Source organism: Zalophus californianus, chromosome 8 (assembly GCF_009762305.2).
Source record: "Zalophus californianus isolate mZalCal1 chromosome 8, mZalCal1.pri.v2, whole genome shotgun sequence".
Taxonomy (NCBI): Eukaryota; Metazoa; Chordata; class Mammalia; order Carnivora; family Otariidae; genus Zalophus; species Zalophus californianus.
This window is the reverse complement of record NC_045602.1, coordinates 20,127,807-20,147,975: the sequence shown is the minus strand read 5'-3', so window position 1 is coordinate 20,147,975 and position 20,169 is coordinate 20,127,807. Positions and strand designations below refer to the sequence as shown.

Sequence of the window (20,169 nt, the reverse complement as noted above, 5' to 3'; positions counted from 1 at the left end):
GCATATGTGATATGCAAATACTTACTCTCCATCTGTAGCTTGTATTATTAGTCTCTTAACAGTGGCTTTCACATAGCAAAAGCCTTTAATTTCTATTAAATCCAATTTATCAATTTTTTCTTTAATGGATTGTGCTTTTGGTATCATTTCTGAGAATTCTTTGTTTAACCCCAAGTCACAAAGATTTTCCCTTATGCCTTCTTCCAAAAGCTTTATAGTTTCTCATTTTACATTTAGATCTGCAATGCATTTTGAGTTAATTGTTACATAAGGTATAAAGTATAAATCAAGGTTTATTTTTTTGCATATGAATGCAAAGCCATTTACTAAAAAAAGTTATGCTTTCTCTCCCAAACTACTTTTGCACCTTTGTCAAAAATCAACTGGCCATATTTGTGTGCATCCTATTTCTGGATTGTCTACTCTGTTCCAATGATCCATTTGTCTATCCCTTTGCCAATATCACACCATCTTTATTTCCACACTGACATCTCTGAGTACGTTCAATATGCTATATGCTCCTTCCTTGAAGACCTTTAGATATTCTGGTTCTGTCTGCCTGCACACTCCTCTTCTCCCACCTAGTTACTTCTAACTCATCTTTCAGAATTCAGCTTAAATGTCACATTCTCAGGAAAAACTTTCCATCATGATGGTCAAAGAGATTTCATGACAAAAGGAAAAAAATCAAGACATATCAATTCAAAAGGGCTTCCAATTACCAATTCAGCAAGAATCAGGGACTACTGATGGCCTTAAAAGCTATTTGGATTTCCTAACCTTTGTCATACCCCTGTGTTTATCGGTCATGACCACCATCTGTTCTCTACCTCTTCCTCCTTCTACTTTTCCCCTATGCTTAGCGTAAAATCCTAAAAGCAAAAAAGGGAAAGTGTATTTGTCATCCTGGTGGCGAGAATGGGGGAGTGACCAACAATATATCATTCCACTCCTGCCCTGGATAGAGACTGGAGAGAGAAGATCCTCTAAGGAACATAAGCAAGTGGATGAACTTCCTAGGGCCTAGAACAAGGAGGAAACTCATCTAGTTTAACAACAAAAGGGTCTATCACCAACCAAAAAAAAGCCAAGGCAGTATTGAGAAACAGGCTGATCTCTGTATGAAGTAATCACAATTTAAAGAACTGGTAGGTGGGGGAGGAGTTAAGACTTCTTTTAAAGAGCCTCTTCCCTTAAAATGTTATGTAGTTGACAGTAATGGTTTCAAAACACTATAATCAAAAAGAAGAAGCAGCAGCAGCTCCACGTTAACTAATATTTTCTTTTTTTTTTAAATATACATACAGTGCAATATTGGTTTCAAGAGGTGAATTCGGGGGTTCATCACTTGCATACAACACCCAGTGCTCATCACAAGTGCCCTCCTTAGTGCCCAACACCCCTGTAGCCCAACCCCCTCCCACATCCCTCTTATCAGCCCTCAGTTCATTCTCTACCAAAGTTAACTAATATTTTCTGAGCATTTTTTATATGCCAGGGACTGGGTTGGATACTTTACATACATGTTCTCATGTAATCTTTCCCAAAAGTCCACAAAGTAGACATTCTTATTTCTACTTTATAGAAAAAGAAACTGAGCTTACACAACTAAGATTGGTTCTATCTCCTCTTTATACTTATTCTCCTAACATTTTTATGATTATACTCATTCTGAAAAAAATAAATATATGAAAAACTTCAACTTAAATGAGAAAAGACAATTAGCAGACACCAGTACTGAGATGACAAAGGATTATCTAATAAAGATTTTAAAGCAGCTAGCAGTAAAATGAACCAATAAGCAATTATGAACTGTACTGAAACAAATGGAAAAACAGAAAGTTTCAGCACAGAAATAGAAGATAAAAAGAATAAAATGGAAATTTTAGAACTGAAAAATACAACAGCCAAAATTAAACTCACTGGAGGGACTTGATAGTAGAGTAACAGAAGAAAAAATTCGAGGACTTAAAGATCAATCAACAGAAATCATCCAGTCTGAACAACAGAAAGTTAATAGGTTGAAAAAAATGAATGAAGCACCAGGGACCTGTGGAACAACTACATGAGATCTAATATTCACATCATCGAAATCCCAGGAGAGGAGAAAGAGTGTGCACTGCAAAATTATTTGAAGATATATGGCCGACAATTTTTCAAATATGGTGAAAATCATGAACTAACAAATCCAAGAAGCAGAGCAAACTGCAAACAGGTTAAACCTTAAGACATTCAAACACAGACACATAGTAACATTTCTGAAAACTAAAAAAACAAACAAAATCTTGCAAGCAGCCAGAGAAAAGCAGTGCATTTGCATATGGGAGGACAAGAGTTGATAATCTTTTTTTCTTAAGGTAAAGGAATCCTTCTGGCCTCCGTGTTTTCTGATGAAAAATTCAGTCATTCTAAGAGCCAATATGGTGCCTGCTTTTCACTCACATTTTAATTTTAGATAGTATTTCCTGAATTTCTCCTACAAAAATTGAGAAAAGTGTACTCATAACTCTAACTTCCCACACCTCAATTTATTTTATTTTGTTCATGTTTCAACGTTTACATTCTACCTTATAATTGTATAATTAATTACATATTATAATTACATATGCAATTTCCACAGGTATTCAGTCTTAGTTCTAATCTTGAGTTCAGTGTCTGTCATATTTAAAGAACACAACCAACAAGCTGGAACTATGGCTGATTCCTCATTTCGGTTTTATTTGGCCCCCCTACCTAAAATGAAAACTCTTCCCGGGCGCCTGGGTAGCTCAGTTGGTTAAGCGACTGCCTTCGGCTCAGGTCATGATCCTGGAGTCCCGGGATCGAGTCCCACATCGGGCTCCCTGCTCGGCAGGGAGTCTGCTTCTCCCTCTGACTCTCTTCCCTCTCGTGCTCTCTATCTCTCATTCTCTCTCTCTCAAATAAATAAATAAAATCTTTAAAAAAAAAAAAAACCTCTTCCCTACCACTCCCCTATTTAACTTTTGTCATAGCACTTAATCACCTGAAATTAATTATGTGCTCTTTGTTGTTTTCCTTATTATCTGTCTCCTTCCTCCACTAAAATGTAAGTTCCATGAAAGCACAGACTTTTATTCTGCTCAGTGCTATATGATCCATATGCTTTTTTCTTGTGCTGGACATTTAGCTTGACAATGGAGAGAAAATATGTTATCTAGAAATGCAGTATTTAAATAATAGGTACAAATCTGGAAAAAATGTGATTTCACAGGCAATTTTTAAATCAACATTACGGAGATAAAATCTGTATGCAATAAAACTTGTCTAATCTAAATGGACAGAGGAATAAGTTTTAATAAAAGAACTACCACAATCAAGATTTAGAACACTTCCACTCTCCCAAAATGTATCTTTATAACTCTCTGCAATCCAGACAATTTTTACTTTAATAGTTAAAGGTGTCCTAAATGAATTCTATGAGAAATGGTTTGACATGTTAACAGAACTTTTTTTCTACAGCAACAATTAAAGGATCAAAATGCTTATTTATAGTTAGCGAAAAGAAAGAAAGGAAACTCTTCTACATCCCTTCATGATGCACACCCTACATCTAAGAATATCCTTTCCCTCTTCTCCAGGGTGTGTGGACCTATCCACCATTCAAGCCCCAGCTCATGCCACCTTCTCTGCAAAGCTCTAAGTCTCCTCTCCTCCTGTCCCTTCTCCAAATTAATCTCTGTGTTCCCGTGGCACATCATTATAACCCTTATCTCAATATTTGTTAGTTTATAAACAATTTTTAGTCCATTAAAGAATGAACCATATATTATGCATATGTAGAAAACCCAGTATCTCGCATGCAGAGCAGACAATACGTGCTCAATAAATAATCTTAAGATTCAGGTAAAACATCACCTACTCAGCAAAGTCCTTTTCCAACTCAACCTTTAACCCCGAAAATATAAAATGATTTAGTTATGCACTTCTAACCCACTACACTCAACTAATTCAACTGAATTGTCAATTCAATTAAAAATTCACCATTTGGTCATCTAAAGCTTTCATTTAAATTTTTAATTCTGAATGTTAAACATTAATGCTCAAAAATACTGGTCAACTGCTTGATAAAACGCTTGCTATTTTTTGAAAAGAATCTGCACATGTTTATCTAAGATAATTTATGACATTTCTCTATTTTGTAAACAATGCAGATTTGTGTTGAGCAACCACTGGCAACACACTGGTTTTCCTTTAAAGCTCTCTTCTTAGTTTATTCCAAATAAATTTCATGACCCTAATTCAGCACAATGAACTGTTTCATAAATGTCAACTTTTGCTACCCCAGTGTCACTAATATGTTAAAAATTAGGTGGGGTGGGGAGGAACCTATTTTTTCATAAAGCCCTAGATAGCAAAGTAGACCTTCAATTCATAATTTTTAAAGTCTGATCCTTCACTGGAAGATTATAATTTTAAAGAAATTTTTGATAGAACAATGAGAGTTGACATAGTTTTCTTCTATCTTCAATGAAGAAGGAGAGATTTACAAAAATGAAAGTAAAGCTGAAAGAATTACGTATCTATGTGGTACGGTTCAAAGGAGGCTTCCTAAGACAGTTTTATTTTGACCCTGAGCATTTTTGCAATCATTTTAAATGTTAAGACTTCAGTAACAGTTCTCCTGTATATTTAAATTTTTATTTATTCTTCTAATAACACTGTCCTTTTACCTAACCAAGTTTAACTCTTAAAATTAATAAAAATAACATTAGCACAAAGGAACAATCATTTCTATCCGTAGTTCAAGATGAAAAACAAAATAGCTTTACAATTACTGTAACTGGACTTCTCACATGAACTTCCACTCCATTTCCATCAGAGTTTAATCTCCCTGCCTGAACCTGTCCTGGATACTAATGCCAGATTAAACTTCTTGAATTAAATACTCTTCCCATGTCAACTTCTGTTGAAAAATCATCAATGACTTCCCATACTACAGAATAAAGTCTCATCTACTTAGCTTGATTTCCATACAAGTCCACTCAGAACACTGCCTTAACCTATGCCCCAGCTTCTACCTTATCCTCCAGTCAATTGCTACTGTCAGGCCTTTCCTCAGACTAACCCTCTTCCTGGAGCACCTTTCCCACCTCCCGGCTCTCAAAAGAAATCTGTATCTTACTACACTTTCACACTCCAGTTCAAACTTCTCCAAAAAATTCCTCATCAGCCAACTTGTTCCCCATCTCCCTTCCTCACTAAGGTACTTATGAACAGGTTCTGAATGTGTATATTTCAATTCAACTTAACATTATTCCACTGATTTGTTCATTTCAATAATAATAATTGTTGAATACTCATTACAAGCGAAGCTCTTCTAGGCACTGGTGTGACAAGAGAGAACAAAAGTGATCCAGTCCCTGTTGTCCCGGTGCTTATGCTTATACGTAGTGGATATGAAGTATCTGGATATTAACTGATCATAATACATCAAATTTCCCACTGTTGGCCAATTAGGTTGTTCTCAGTTTTTACTATTATAAGTAATATCATTGTGAATATAGCTCTCATACAGTTCTTTTATTCCTTGAATTATTTACTGAGGGTTAATTCCCAACAGTAGAATTACTGAAACAATGATCACAGATATGTTTATGGTTTTTATGATATATACTACCATACTACCCTCTAAATGAACTGTACCAATTCCAAAAGCAATGCAGTAAGTACTGGATTGCCTATGGACGACTTCATTATACTTACTCAATAAGTATGAAAGGTTATTCACTATTGTTTTACTTCCCAGGAGGTTGGATTCTTCTCCTTATTTTTGTTTACTCAATGTCCCCTTATGATCTAATGGAGATGACTTTACCAATGTACTTACTCGCTCTTATTATTGTAAATATTTTTTTATTTTAAAAGATTTTATTTATTTATTTGACAGAAAGAGAGAGAGCACAAGCAGAGGGAGAGGCAGAGGGAGAAGCAAGCTCCCTGAGCAGGGAGCCCAATGCAGGACTCGATCCCGGGACCCTGAGATCATGACCTGACCCTGAGATCATGACCTGAGCCATAGGCAGATGCTTAACTGACGAAGCTACCCAAGTGCCCCTATTGCAAATATTTTTTAAATATTCATAGTAATGTTAGATAATATTTAAGACCATATTTGTAAATATTTTCCATTTTGTTATTTTTTTCTTTTTAATTCTGTATATTCTTTATATAGATGGGCTTAATTTTTATGGTCAATCTTTTAACCTTCTAACTATTCTTTGCAGTTTTATAGCTTTTCAATTTTAAAAAGTTAACCATACATTTGCATACAGACATGTTCAACACTAATTTTTCTGACTGCTATTTGATCATCTCAAAACTTATTAAATAATTCTACCAACTGACAGACTTTATGCTTGCTCACTGTTTATTAAACTCCTAAATCATACTTTTTCAATACTAAAGATATTTATTTTTCTTAAAAAATAATATTTTTACGTTTCTGAAACTAGGAGAAATACCAGAATTAATGTCCAAAAACCTACCCCTAGCAAAAGAGTATTGCATTAACTGCATAGGTTAACTCATACACAGTTGAACTTTAAGTTAAATCTTAAAGCCTAACTGCTGCTTGAAAATATTTTCAGAAAGACTGAACTATGATGAAGGTCCGCAATAAAAAGCTATTGTGGTATAAAAGTTGTCCATTGCAGGGCAAGCAAGGGCAATTAAAGCCAGTAGAAACTGCCCAATCTCTCAAAATAGATCACAGAGTTATCAGAGTTGGAAGAGAGATGCTGGTGTGACCAATTTACATTTTACAAGGTATTAACACCCAACTGCTGGATATCAATCTGTCAAAAGTTTCCAGGTGTCTCAAAAAGGAAGTTATTTAATTTAGTTTATCTGTAGAAAAACTGAAAGTATGAATTTAGCCAAAAAAGAAAAGCGGTTAAACCCAAACATTTCCCATATGACTCAAAACTATACCATCATAATGTGTAAAGAGAAAAAGCAAGCACAGGTAGGAAAATCAGCATTCAGACTGTGAAAAAGTATTAGGTTTGATTTTATGATTCCAAAGAAGATGGTATAGAAATTATATGGATAAACGTATGCTTCTGTCAGTTAATTTCTAAGAATTTTTAAAATAAATTTAATGTTTCTTTTTTCTTGAAAATATATTAAATCAATACTATATATCCCAATTAATAGTCTTAGAATGTTAAAAATGTACTGTGTATATATATATATTCATGCATATATTTGTCTACATCTATTCAGTTATTTATTTGCTCATTCATTTTTGAGTAGAGAAAGGCAAGAACAGAGAAGCAGGAATAAAACTAAAGATATAATGCATGAAAGATCAAACCCTTTCAAGCTCCTAAAGGTTACTGTGATGAAGAAAAATACATGATGAATGAAGTAAATACAACCCAGGTGAAAAATGACAACCAGTTAGATAACAAGCTAACAACAATCAAAAAATCTGATAAAATTAAAGGTAGTAAAAGCACACAGAAACAGCTGAGAAAAAGAAAATAGAAATGGATCTTAATTCAGCTTCAGGTAAGAGTATTAAGAACTTATTAAAACTATGTGGTAACTGAACAAGATTCAGAATACCATAATTCTTTTTTTTAAATTTTTATTTAAATTCAATTAGCCAACATATAGAACATACAGAACATCATTACAGAATACCATAATTGGTTTTTTTAAGATTTTATTCTTTCATTTGACAGAGAAAGAGCACAAGTGGGGGGAGTGTCAGGCAGAGGGAGAAGCAGGCTCCCCACTGAGCAGGGAACCAGACATGGGGGCTTGATCCCAGGACCCTGAGCCGAAGGCAGACGCTTAACTGACTGAGCCACCTAGGCGCCCCTAGAATACCATAATTCTTGATCAACCACCCTACCACTGTAAAAGGTTCCAGAGAGTGAAAATGAGAAAGGATGTACCAGGCAAAACTGCCTGTTTATTAAAGGGTTTGGACAACAAGCAACTAGGGACTCTTCTGCCTCAGTTACAGCTTAGCCTAACACTTGAAACACTGAGAATAAGCCAACTGGTTTCTTGGCTTCTTTTATACTTAGGCCCACATCTTAACCCACAGGAAAAGACGAAGGAAAAAATAATCCATCAAGTATTTCCACAAACAGCCATTATGGGGTAACAGGAATCCAATTAATCCTCCTGCTTTATACAACCAGAAAACTGGATAAAATGGATTAATAAAACAACAATTTTCAGATATTGGACAACAGTCAAAGCAGGAGTGGGATTCCTGAGAAAGTGGGGGAGGAAAATGAGGTGAGTTCTATAATTGCCCCACCTCACACCCTTGAAGCACTTTCTAGGATGCCGCATAGAGAGTGAGGACTTCAATGAGCCTGGAATCTCAGAGGGTTGAGGAGACAGAGAATGATGTTCAGGGAGGCCAAGGCAGCCAGAATTTGTAGAAAAGCATACCAGAAAAAAGGGACAGAGAGACAGAGCTCTAGAGATCCGCAGAGGTGTCCCCTTCACGGCTTTGGCAGGTAGTGATTTATCCTGTATGAGAGGAAACGACCTAAGGCTGGTGGAAGGACCACTGAAAAATAAGTAGGCCAAAGAATTCCTAAAACTCATACAAGATTAGGAACAGTTTGTATTCCCATCAAGTTGAATGAAAAGACCTCATAATACATGAGACATTAAGTAAAGTCCTCAGAAGGTATCAACTCTAAATTAGCTCTAGGAAAACAGGCTGCTATAGACCCACCCTAACAAAGCTTCCTTAAAACAAAGCAAGTCTCAAAAAAGCATCAAAGAGATTTCAAAAAATTCAACTGTACGCCAAAACTTAGACTAACATCACCAAAAGGAATACAACAAAATCCAGCACCCAACAACATAAAATTCACAATGTCTGACATTCAATGAAAATTTACCAGGCATATAAATTAAAAGGGAAATATGACCTACAACCAGGAGAATGACAAATCAATAGAAACAGATGCAGAACTGACAGAGACACAGAACTTGGCAGACAAAGATGTTAAAAGAGCTACTATAAATATGCTCAATATGCTCAAAAAGGTAGAGAAACACATGGAAGTGTTGAGGGATAAGTGAAAGATTTTTTTAAGGCCGAAATGGAAATTCTAGAAATGAAAAATAGAGTATCTGAAATGAAAAATACACTGGATGGGATTAACAGCAGATTCGACACTTAACTTGAAAACAGCAATAGAAAAATATTCAGAATGAAGCACAAAGAGAAAAAAATGCCAAAAAAAGGAAAGGAAAAATAGAAAGAACACACCAATGACGTATAGTAATATATCAAACAATTTAATATACAAGTAATTGGGGTCCTAAACCTAGAGGGAAGAAGGTAATAGAAAAAAATATTTGGAGAAATTATGGGAAACCTTTTTTCAAACCACAAACCCACAGATCCATGAGGCTCAACAAAATCCAAGAAGGAAAAACAAAGCAAACCACACTTAGAAATATCATAAACTGTGGAAAACCAATGATTAAGAAAAAATGGAAAAACCTGCCAGATTATGTACAGAAAAACAAAGACTTCTCATCAGAACCTATGCAAATGAGAAGTCAATGGAGTAACAGTACTAAGTACTAGAAGAAAGAAGACACTGTCAACCTAAAATTCTGTATCTAGTTAAAATATATTTCCAAAATGAAAGTGGTAATGTTTTTAGACAAAGGCTGAGAAAAATCCATTACAAGATACGCAATGCACTTAGATGCTCTCTAGGCAAAAGGAAAAGACTATCAGGTAAAAATTTGGATCCTCACAAAGGAATAAAGAACACTGGTAACAGTAAATAAATTAATAGATACAAAAGACATCTTTGTCTAAGTTTTTAATTTCTGGGTTGTTTTTTCCCAATTACCTTAATTTCAATAAAAATCTTTGCTTACAGCAGAAATGTAAGTAACTCCCCAAAAGAATCTCACTCTCAGGAAGTAACCGTTGTTAAGATATTCACACGGATTTCATAACATTAGTTGGGCATATTTCCATCTTTTTATAATCTCTAGAACAGATTCTCACCATAGGAATTATATGTTCCTTGAAAGTTAGAAAAAACTCACTGGCAAAATGATCTGGCCCCAGAACCAATTTTTTGAGAAAATTCTTTAAACTTTCTTCCATAGTTCTTGGTTTACCCAGATTTTCTCCTTAACGCAGTTTGAGTGTTTAACAATTCATTTCAAAGAGATTTCAAATCAACTGGCTTACAGTTAAGTAAATCTGTCTCTTTTATATTTATATATATAATACACATATATAAATAAATCTCTTATCCATATATATTCCCTTTATTCTTTCATACTTTGGTTTTCTATCTTTTCCTTGATAAGATTAGATTTATTTGTTTTTTAATCCTACGAAATAGCTCTTAGGGCACCTGGGTGGCTCAGTTGGTTAAGCGATTGCCTTCAGATCAGGTCATGATCCTGGAGTCCCCAGATCGAGTCCCATATCGGGCTCCCTGCTCAGCTCTCTCTCTCACTCTTATTCTCTCGCTCTCTCAAATAAAATCTTTGAAAAAAAAAAAAGCTCTTAGATGTTTCAATTCTATAGTTTCTGATTTTTAAAGCATCTGTTTCTGCTTTTATCTTATTGATATCCTTCCTTTCCCCTAGGCATTTATTTTGTTGGTTTTATTTGTTATACTAAATTCTGCAGCTGAGTTCATTTATTTTTTTCAATCAATTTATTTCTAAGCTTGGTATTAGTCTTAGCCTGAGTCTCATTTCAGTTAGCTTAATAATCAGTTATTGTATATTTGATCCTCCCCTTTGACTCAATATTTAAGAACCGTTTCTGCTTGATTTTTCCAAGTGGTTGGAGTAGTACATTTTAAACTTCTGCTGTAGGGAGAAAATGGACACAAAAAGTTTCAGCTTTTCTGGAATTTATTGAGGTTTTCCTTTGTGGCTTAACCTAAAATTTATGTGTTTTGTTTTTTTTTTTTAATGTTGCATGGTCAATTGGAAAAGTGTACTTAATCCCAAATTTAAATGAAAGCCTTAGAAGTGACTAAATAAGCCCCATTATAAAAGCAATGTAGGTTTTGCACTATAGTCAGGCTTTCACTTTTTAACTAGCATTAAATGCATGCACATGATATTAAGAGTAAGGACAGAGATTCTCAGTTTTGCACCTAACCTAATTTTATGTTTACATTGCTAGACCTGTAATAGACAAAAAGAGTTTAATAATGTAAGGAATTTCTAATTTCAAGGAATATCCAAAAGTTCTTGAAAGTTTCAGTAGCTTTTTAAATTCATTTCCATGTTAAACATTTCCATTTCATCTTTAATTGAGGAAGTTAAAGTAATAAAATACCGGTACATCACTCCATGTCAAACACCATTTTCAAAAACCAATAATGCATCCCTCCTTCTTCTCTAAAATGGTAAAATGTGATTTGACTAGTGAGTAGCATGTTAGAACTATGACCTTTCTTGTATGAGACACTACACTCCAACTAATATACCTGTGATTACAATAACTTGTAAGAAGATCTATCATATCAGAAACTTATAGTGAACTAGCTAAATCACTGGTTTTCCAAAATCTATGCTTTTGCAGTTTGTTTGAACTACAATACACTTCCTTTTCTAATTCTGACTAAAAATTAGTTTCTGAAGCCGAACTTTTGGTTTTACCCCAAGAGAAAGAGATGATGAATCCTGACTCTAGTGAGTTAACTTCAAAGTAAGCCTTATTAGGACACGTGGATGGCTCAGCTGGTAGAACATGTGATTCTTGATCTCAGGGTTGTGAGTTCAAGCCCCACCACTGGGCTTGGAGCCCACTTAAAAATAAAAAAGTAAGTCTTATTAAGACTCAGTTTCAGGGCACCTGGGTGGCTCAGTCGGTTAAGTATCTGCCTTTGGCTCCCCTGGGATTGAGCCCCACATTGGGCTCCTTGCTTGGTGGGGAGTCTGCTTCTCCCTCTCCTTCTGCCTGCCACTCCCCCTGCTTGTGCTCTCTCCCTCTCTCTGTCAAATAAATAAATGAAATCATAAAAAAATAAAAAAAATTTTTTAAAGACTCAAGTTTCTTATACATAAATTAGATGTAATAGTTTACATCTCACAGAGTTATTGGGATAGAAATAAATATATATAGAAAATATATATAAAGTGTCTGTCACAGTGCCTGGCACATAGTGAACATTAAAATATTAACTATTATTATTATATTTTTGTTTTCCTCATGTCACATTCTTTTTTCTTAAATTCACTAATCCTAAACGCTGTAAAAGACCACATTAGCTATGCCTCCTCATTTAAGATCATCTATAGAACAATAAACATCTCAATGCCTTTACCAACCGATAACAGATATTAAATTGAGTACCTCTCAACTATGCTTAATTCTGCCTATCACGTTTTTGTTTCCAAAGTACCTGGGTGTAGTTTGGAAAGTATTTCATCTTTCCACTGAAAGCTTTCATGATCAGATAAGACAGTTTCTATCATACACATTTATTTTATTCTTCAAAAAGTATCTTTTATCTCTAACCAATAAACTATAGCCCATAACAACAAAACCTCTTAATAGTCAAGTGACGGACTGTTCAATTTTAATAGCTATGCCACTCAATAATTATAGCTGTCATTTGAAAAATGAAATTCTGGTACTCTGCCATCTTCAGTTTCCAAATAGTTTAATATCATTTTCAAAAATACCATTAAAGGTATGTTAGGTTGCTATAGTTTACTGCTATACAAAAATCACAGGTGCACCTGAGTTAGAGGGAGGAGGAGCGTGCTCAAAAATAGGAGCGCTTTGAACTAGCTATACCAGGTCTTCGGATGGCTACCTTCTATAACCTTTAGGAAAAGGCTGTAATTGTGATTCATCTCTTTCTCTTGAGGGTGAAACCAAAAAATTTCCTTCTAGTAAGGAAAGTATATGCCTCCTTTCATGAAGCTTAGCTATCCTAAAATCCATGGAGTTGGAACAAGTCACATTTCCCCCTAAACTGTTCCCACCCCACCCTCTAATAGGCAAGTATTCTTTTGACGATCAACTCTCTCAGTAATCTTTCTCAAACTCAGAGATAATTATAAAAAAAAGCTTCTTACAGAGAACACAGAGATTACTCATTAAACCACCATAACACATTATCAATAGTTTTTGCCACCTGTCCCAGGCCTAGGACTTCTCTTAAAATAACTAAGCCATATTCACCCTTTCCCCTTTTAAAAACTAAAGAAAAGGAACAGTTTTTAAACAAAATCGTAAAGAAGTTACCTCTTAAATCAGAAGGCATATGTTTCCTAGATACATATTATGTGCTAAACCATATACTAAGTGCTTTGCCTAATTGTGTAACCTATGTAAAGTCGGGTGGGAAGTAATTATATAACAGATGTGAGGGCTGGGAGAAGGAAGGAGTAATTTTATCTAAGATTCATAAAGAAATTCAGTAAATAGGACCAATGAAATCAGCAAGTAACTGAAAGTAAAATGAGCCATGAATAGGCTGCTTATAGACCAGGAGGTAAATTAAAAAAACAAAAACACCACTATAAGCCATTACAATACACTTTATTCTGTTTCTTGCTACACACTAATTCTTAGACTAGCAGTGAGTACCTTATATTTGTAAAGAAGTAAACTCAATTATACTCTGGATTCCCTCAGTATAAAGACAACTTCCAAAATCAAAATTACAAACCAAAACTGCTATTTGAAAGTTTAACTTCTAGCCAGCACACTAAAACAAACAAAAATAAAAGGTATAAGGATTAGAGCAGAGGGACGTTACAAGGAGAGATGTAACAACCTAGAGAAGCACAGACTCCAGGGTAGAAGGCCTGGATTTGAGTCCCACCTCGTAACATTAGGCAAGTTAACATCTACTTCATTGGAGTTCTTGTAAGGATCGAATGAGTTAATATGTGTAATGCTTAGAATAAAAGCCTGGTAAATAGTAAGCACTATATAGTAAAACTGTCCTTGTAAGCAATATGATTTTCTATACAGAAAACCCAACAAACTCAAGAAATTATCAGAAATAAGAATTCAGTGGGTTGCTAAATACACATAATTCAATTGTCCTCTTACAAGGCAACAGAAAGAAGGTAGGTTTCTGGACTTTTTTCTTATGGAAATGTTCAAAAAAGCTTAGAGATAGTACCAAGAATTACACCACTACCACTCCCAATGCCAGAAGTGCCTATGTTTTTTGTTTGTTTGTTTGTTTGTTTGTTTTTTAACGATCTGGGGACATGAATCCCAATTTAGTGGTTTCTTGTTAGATAAAAAGAGGATCAAAAGGGAGATTTTAAAAAGGACAAACAGGGTGCTGCTTCTGATAATTAAGTATCAAGGCCATAATATTAGGATTTATGTTCACTGAAATCATATCAACGTCAATGACAGCGCTGAGAAATATTGTTCTTTTAAATCATGAGACCTGGGAAACTTTGCTTTTTTAAAGTGCCTACTTTATTTTTTTTTTTTTAAGATTTTATTTGTTTATTTGACAGAGAGAGAGAGATAGCGAGAGCAGGAACACAAGCAGGGGGAGTGGGAGAGGGAGAAGCAGGCCTCCCGCCGAGCAGGGAGCCTGATGTGGGGCTTGATCCCAGGACCCTGGGATCATGACCTGAGCCGAAGGCAGACACTTAACAACTGAGCCACCCAGGCGCCCCTAAAGTGCCTACTTTAAACAATGATCACATCACCTCGAGACCAATCTGGTTTTATTTACCTCCACCCACAGCCTCCCCTCTACTCTGGATAATAATGAAACAGATCCCAGACATATCCTTGCACCCACTATCATTTAAATATGTATCTCTAAAAGGTAATGACTCTTTCTAAATATAACTACATACTGTTATCACACCTAAAAATTACCAAGAATTTCTTAATACCAAATATGCATTGTTCAAATTTCCCTGATTATTTCATAAATATATTATGTATGAAAATCTGGACCTAGATAAAGCCCAATCATTGCTATTAATCTCAGGTTTCCTTCTCATTTCTCTTTTTTTGTTCCTTACAATTTATTTGCTGAAAAAAACAAATTGTGTGTCTCAAGGACTTCCCCAAAGCCTAGATTTTGCTGACTGCATCTCCATGGTATCATTTCATTTGTTTCCCTGATTTCTGTTTCCTGTAAACTGGTAGTTAAAGCTAGAGGCTTGATGAGATTCAGGTTCAAGTTCAATTTTTTGGCAAGAATACTTACTAGGTTGTATTGTGAACTTTCATTGACAGCAATCTAATGTCTGGCTCTCTCTCTCTCTGTGATGTTAGCAGCCACTAATGATCTTTACTTAGGTCCAGGAATTCACTCCTTTTTCATTTATCAACCAGAATAATCCTCAAAAAAGAAACTTCCTCTCCTCAACTATTTGGTTACATTCAGATACAGCTGGCTCCTTAGCATACTCCAAAGAAAATTAATGAGGTTTTTTTTTTTTTTAACTATCATTATGACCTCATGGATTTAAACATACTCGATGTGATTGATTATATTGCAGTTAATACTTACTGATGCTCAAAATGTCTCATCTTTGGCCAGCCAGAGCCCATTCAATTAACCAGCTTTGTTGTTCTGCCACACCCTGTTAGTGTTTGATAACCTCCTTGCAAAGATTTCAAGTCTCCAGCTCTGGAATCATCTTTAGCCATAAGCTGCTGCTTTCCATATTCAACTAGTTTCTTTATTATTCTGCATTTCTACTAAATTAAAAACCATTAATTCTCAATGATAAATCAGCTGTGTTATATAATCTGGATATTACAACTGAACATGGACCCAGAAATTTTAACACTATTTCTCACTGAAAACTACTTTCAGCATTCCATTGAATAAAAAAACAAACAGAAAGAGCATATCCCACTCAAAACTAGATTTTAAATGCTTCAATTTGAAAGACTGGAGCAAAAAGATTCCTAATCTATTCTCCGCTGGCATTTTGGCTCTGGAAAGTATTTTTTCATGTTCTATTCCAAAATTTGAGGACGGTTTTTAAAAATGCACAATAAAAATTCAGTTTTTTTCTTTGATAAACTGATAAAATCATCAAGTATGGGGGAAATGGTCAAACTCTAAAAGGTTGAATTATTTCTTACCGTAATTCAGACTTCTGTAAAATCCTCAGACCTCATCCTGAACATTAAAATTCATGATAACTGTGAATATGAACTTATAAATTCTATTTGAAATACCAAATATATTTACTATGCTGTGCCCCCTTGAAATCATAGAAATGGCATTATCAGTATTAAAGAAATATTTATCTTATTTTACTAAAAAACTAAGTAAACATTTAAAGCCCTGTCACATTACAGAGCTAGCTAGCATGCATCACTGTGCAAAAGCAGGATCCTATACTTACCATTTCTTCACAAAACGCTGAAAAGACATGGCTTTAGTGCTCAAAAACTGCTTACATCCATAATTTTTACCACTTTGATATTAAATCACAATCAGAAATCACTGAAGGGGTGCCTGGGTGGCTCAGTCGCGCTTGGGTATCAACTTTTGATTTTGGCTCAGGTCATGATCTCAGGGTCCTAAGATCTAGCCCCCCAGCAGGCTCCACGCTGAACATGGAGTCTGCTCGGAATTTTCTCTCTCTCCCTCTCCCTCTTCCCCTCCCCCTGCTTGTGCCCTCTCTCAATCAATCAATAAAATCTAAAAAAAAAAAAAAAAAAAAATCACATTACTGAATGCCAATTTTCCCTGAAAAAAGCAGATATGAATTGATACCCTGGTGCAATTTCTTTTCCTCACAGATAAAGTGAACCCTTTCCTGCAGCTAACCTTGTGAGGCTTTGATCACAGGAACCAATGCAACTTTTCCAGGCAACACTGGCTTTAAACAAAGGCCACCAAACACCACCACCAACAACAACAAAACAAAATAACAACAAAAAACTCTCTGCTGCAGTAAGGATTTTTCAGTGATAAACAGTAACACATCTCTATGAAGTGCTGGTATGCTCTCTGAACATCAGGGCTTTCATCCAACTGAAAAACAAAAATTCTGCTAGCGTGCACACATGACAGTAATTGCTTTTCCAGATGGTATGCCTTTGATAAGGGATTTTTGCCAAAAGCTCATTTTACTTTCTCTCCAAGCATAATATTTGCCATTAACTTTGAAACTGGTTTTACAAGCTTCTCACTAGTAGTGTGAGTTGACCTGTTTTTTGCTATGAGAAGGATAACTGTGAATAATACTTCAGTAGTGTGGTCTCCTCTGTCTTTAGCAACAACATTCATTAATCTCACACTGAGAAGCATTATTTTATATAATTTATACACATTTCACTTTTCATCACAAGTCTAAAAAGTAGTATTTCCGAGACAGAAATATTAATTCAATTCTCCAGGGTGGCAGGGAAGTACAAGAGCCAAAGCTTGTCCTCTTTCCATCATGCCGCAGAGAAAACTGTAGCAAGGGAATACCAATTCCCTTAATATACCTTATTGACATTTTTTTCCAAATGTTTTCTTGAGTCCAAATAAAGTATTTTTTAAAGGTACCATTTTAACTTAATGTAAACTGTAATCTAAGACATAACCTTATACATGTTCTAGGGCCATAATTCAGATACTGATTTTATTTTGTTTTGATCCTCCTCAAAAAAACCAAACTCCCACAATCTCAAAATCTAAAGTCCTCTCAAAAAAAAAAAATTACAAGAAAATATTGTCAAAATGTATCATATAAAACTTCTGAGCAAAAGTTTGTGAAATTTTCTTTTTTTTTCATTTTCAAAGGGGAAAATGAAAAATATTAAAGGAGGATATCATGTGCAAATGCTTGTAAATGAGTGGGGAGATATAAGAAATTGATGAATCAGATATCCTCATTTAAAGAATTAAGCAAATAAATTTAACTATATAGCACTTTTCATAAGTAGAACCATAAATAGTTAACAGCCACAACCAAGTAGTCAGCAAATTGATCAGAACTTCCTATTCCCTAAGCTTAACTTTTGTTGAGATCTGAACGTAGTACCATATTACTTAGAAAAGGCTTCCAAAATTTGATTTTATGTGCTCGTTTTGTGACTGTTTTTAAATGGTTTTCAGATGAGTGTATTCAGCTTCCCTAGCCCCAAGAGTAAACATTTGAAGTGAAAGATTTCTTCAACTTCATTTATAATGAAGTTATAGAATAATTTATATTCTTCCCCATATCTAGAAACATGAAGTTACAGAATAATTTATATTCTTCCCCATACCTAGAATCATTCTTTGCAAAGCTTTAACAACATTTAAACATCAGTTGAAAGAAAGAAGAAAAGAGATCTTTAAAAAACAAAGGAAATGGTTCTGATAACAAGACACATTATATATTTAATTATTATTACCTTCTGATTCAAAATGACACCAAAAAATTTTTAGAAAAGTACAATATATCTACTAGCTACCAAGAACAGTTTTAAAACTTCTTATCAAAGCAACCTAATTCTTCTTCATCTGCTATTTGATTTGAGGTAACTTTTCTTTCACAAACATTGCTCAGTTACACCACCCCTTTAGAAGGTAGCCATGTAACTAACAGTCTTAGAATTTTCTAATATTATGGAATTATTTATTTTAGAATTTATTGCTTTACATATTCTTCTTCCAAAATAGAACAAAATGAAATTAATAATCCTTGCAATAAGTGGTACATTTTTCTCAGATTTTCTTCTTTGTAGTCTGGCAAAATTAATCGACAAACCTCTACAACGTATGCAGAGAACCAACCAACTTTGACCTGCCCCTTAAAATAATTATTTTCCATATATCTTTCCTATTTGGAAAAACATAATTAAAAGAAAAAATATTTTGTTTTTAAATAAACAACTAACTAAATCCAATTTGGAATATATCTGTATTTAGAAAAATAGAGTACTATGTTTGTTTTCTGTTGACACTATATTTCCTTTGATTGTTTTCAACTGTCTTATGTAGTCTTTAAAGTGGGGATCCACCCCATGTTTTGGAAGTGTCATTTGGTTCTTTAATTACTTATCTCCCTTTCTGGTGCAAGTGAAACTAACCCAACAGATCACAAAGGTCCTACTTGAACAGTCTATGAGGAATAAAAGTGACAATTTTTGGTGAATAGAAAACCCTTAATAATAAATTTAGGAGAAGAGGAACAAAAAGGTTTCCAAATCAAACTAAAAGACAATCACTTAAGATCTCATGTATCATGTGAGCTGACTCTGTTAGAGTGCTGAATTCAGCTGCTCATCCCAGAGGGTCATGACATAAAATAATTACTAAATTGACACTTATTTATTCCAGTTCTTCTAACATAGTTTACTCAGTCTTAATCTGCACCCAGGAGATTTCTTATTAATTGAACATGCTTTACTAATTATAAAGATTATCTCCCTTTCAAATCTGGATTTTTCTCAACTAGTTTTAGGGGGAAGTGGGTAGGGAAGGTTGAACTCTTCTCTAAAAGCTACCCATTCTCTGGGGCTCCTGGGTGACTCAGTCGGTTAAGCACCTGACTCTTGGTTTCGGCTCAGGTCCTGATCTCAGTCAGGGTCGTGAGATTGAGCTGTTCATCAGGCTCCATGCTCAGCACAGAGTCTGCTTAAGACTCTCTCCCCCTGCCTTTGCCCTTACCCCGACCCCGTGCTCTCTCACGCTCTCTCTAAAATAAATAAATAAATCTTTAAAAAAAATAAAAGCTAACCATTCTAACATAAAAACTTTTAAACTTATGAAATCTATATATAGAAACCAACATTATAAAATGACTTCCAAGGAGTCAGATTAAAGTAAATTTGTGCCTCAAATACCTTAGAAAAAGTAGAAATTCTAAATGTCGGTGTCTTCATTTGGAACCAAAATTTCCTACTGCATGCTCTTGCTGATGGTCCTTGATTTTATCACCAGTCAGTTCCAGTTACATTTCCACTAATATGGACAGATCTAAAGTAAGAGAAAGGAGATACATTTAGTCTACTGAAAACATTACAGACTTTAGACTCTAATGCATATCATTGTTTCCCTGTAAGCATGCAAAGATTCTTATACAGATGCTTTAGTTGTTCAAGAAATGCCAATTCTCATTCTTTTCTGCACTACAGACTTTAAAAATTGAAACTAAAGATTAATGGCTAAATAAATAAAATTAATAAGAGATCATTAGTTACTCGCTTTAAAAGGTTCCGATCCCAATGAAGCT

At 34.7% G+C, this 20,169-nt stretch overlaps 1 protein-coding gene across 3 annotated transcripts in view; it reads right to left on the bottom strand.

The window, feature by feature from the left end:
• NCOA1 (nuclear receptor coactivator 1) overlaps window positions 1-20,169 on the bottom strand; it is a 246,093-nt gene that overhangs the window by 168,735 nt on the left and 57,189 nt on the right. For all 3 annotated transcript variants that reach the window (XM_027621455.2, XM_027621452.2, XM_027621454.2), the window contains exon 2: window positions 19,781-19,913. The gene's annotated coding sequence lies outside the window, so the exon portion shown is untranslated. The remainder of the gene's footprint in view (window positions 1-19,780; window positions 19,914-20,169) is intronic.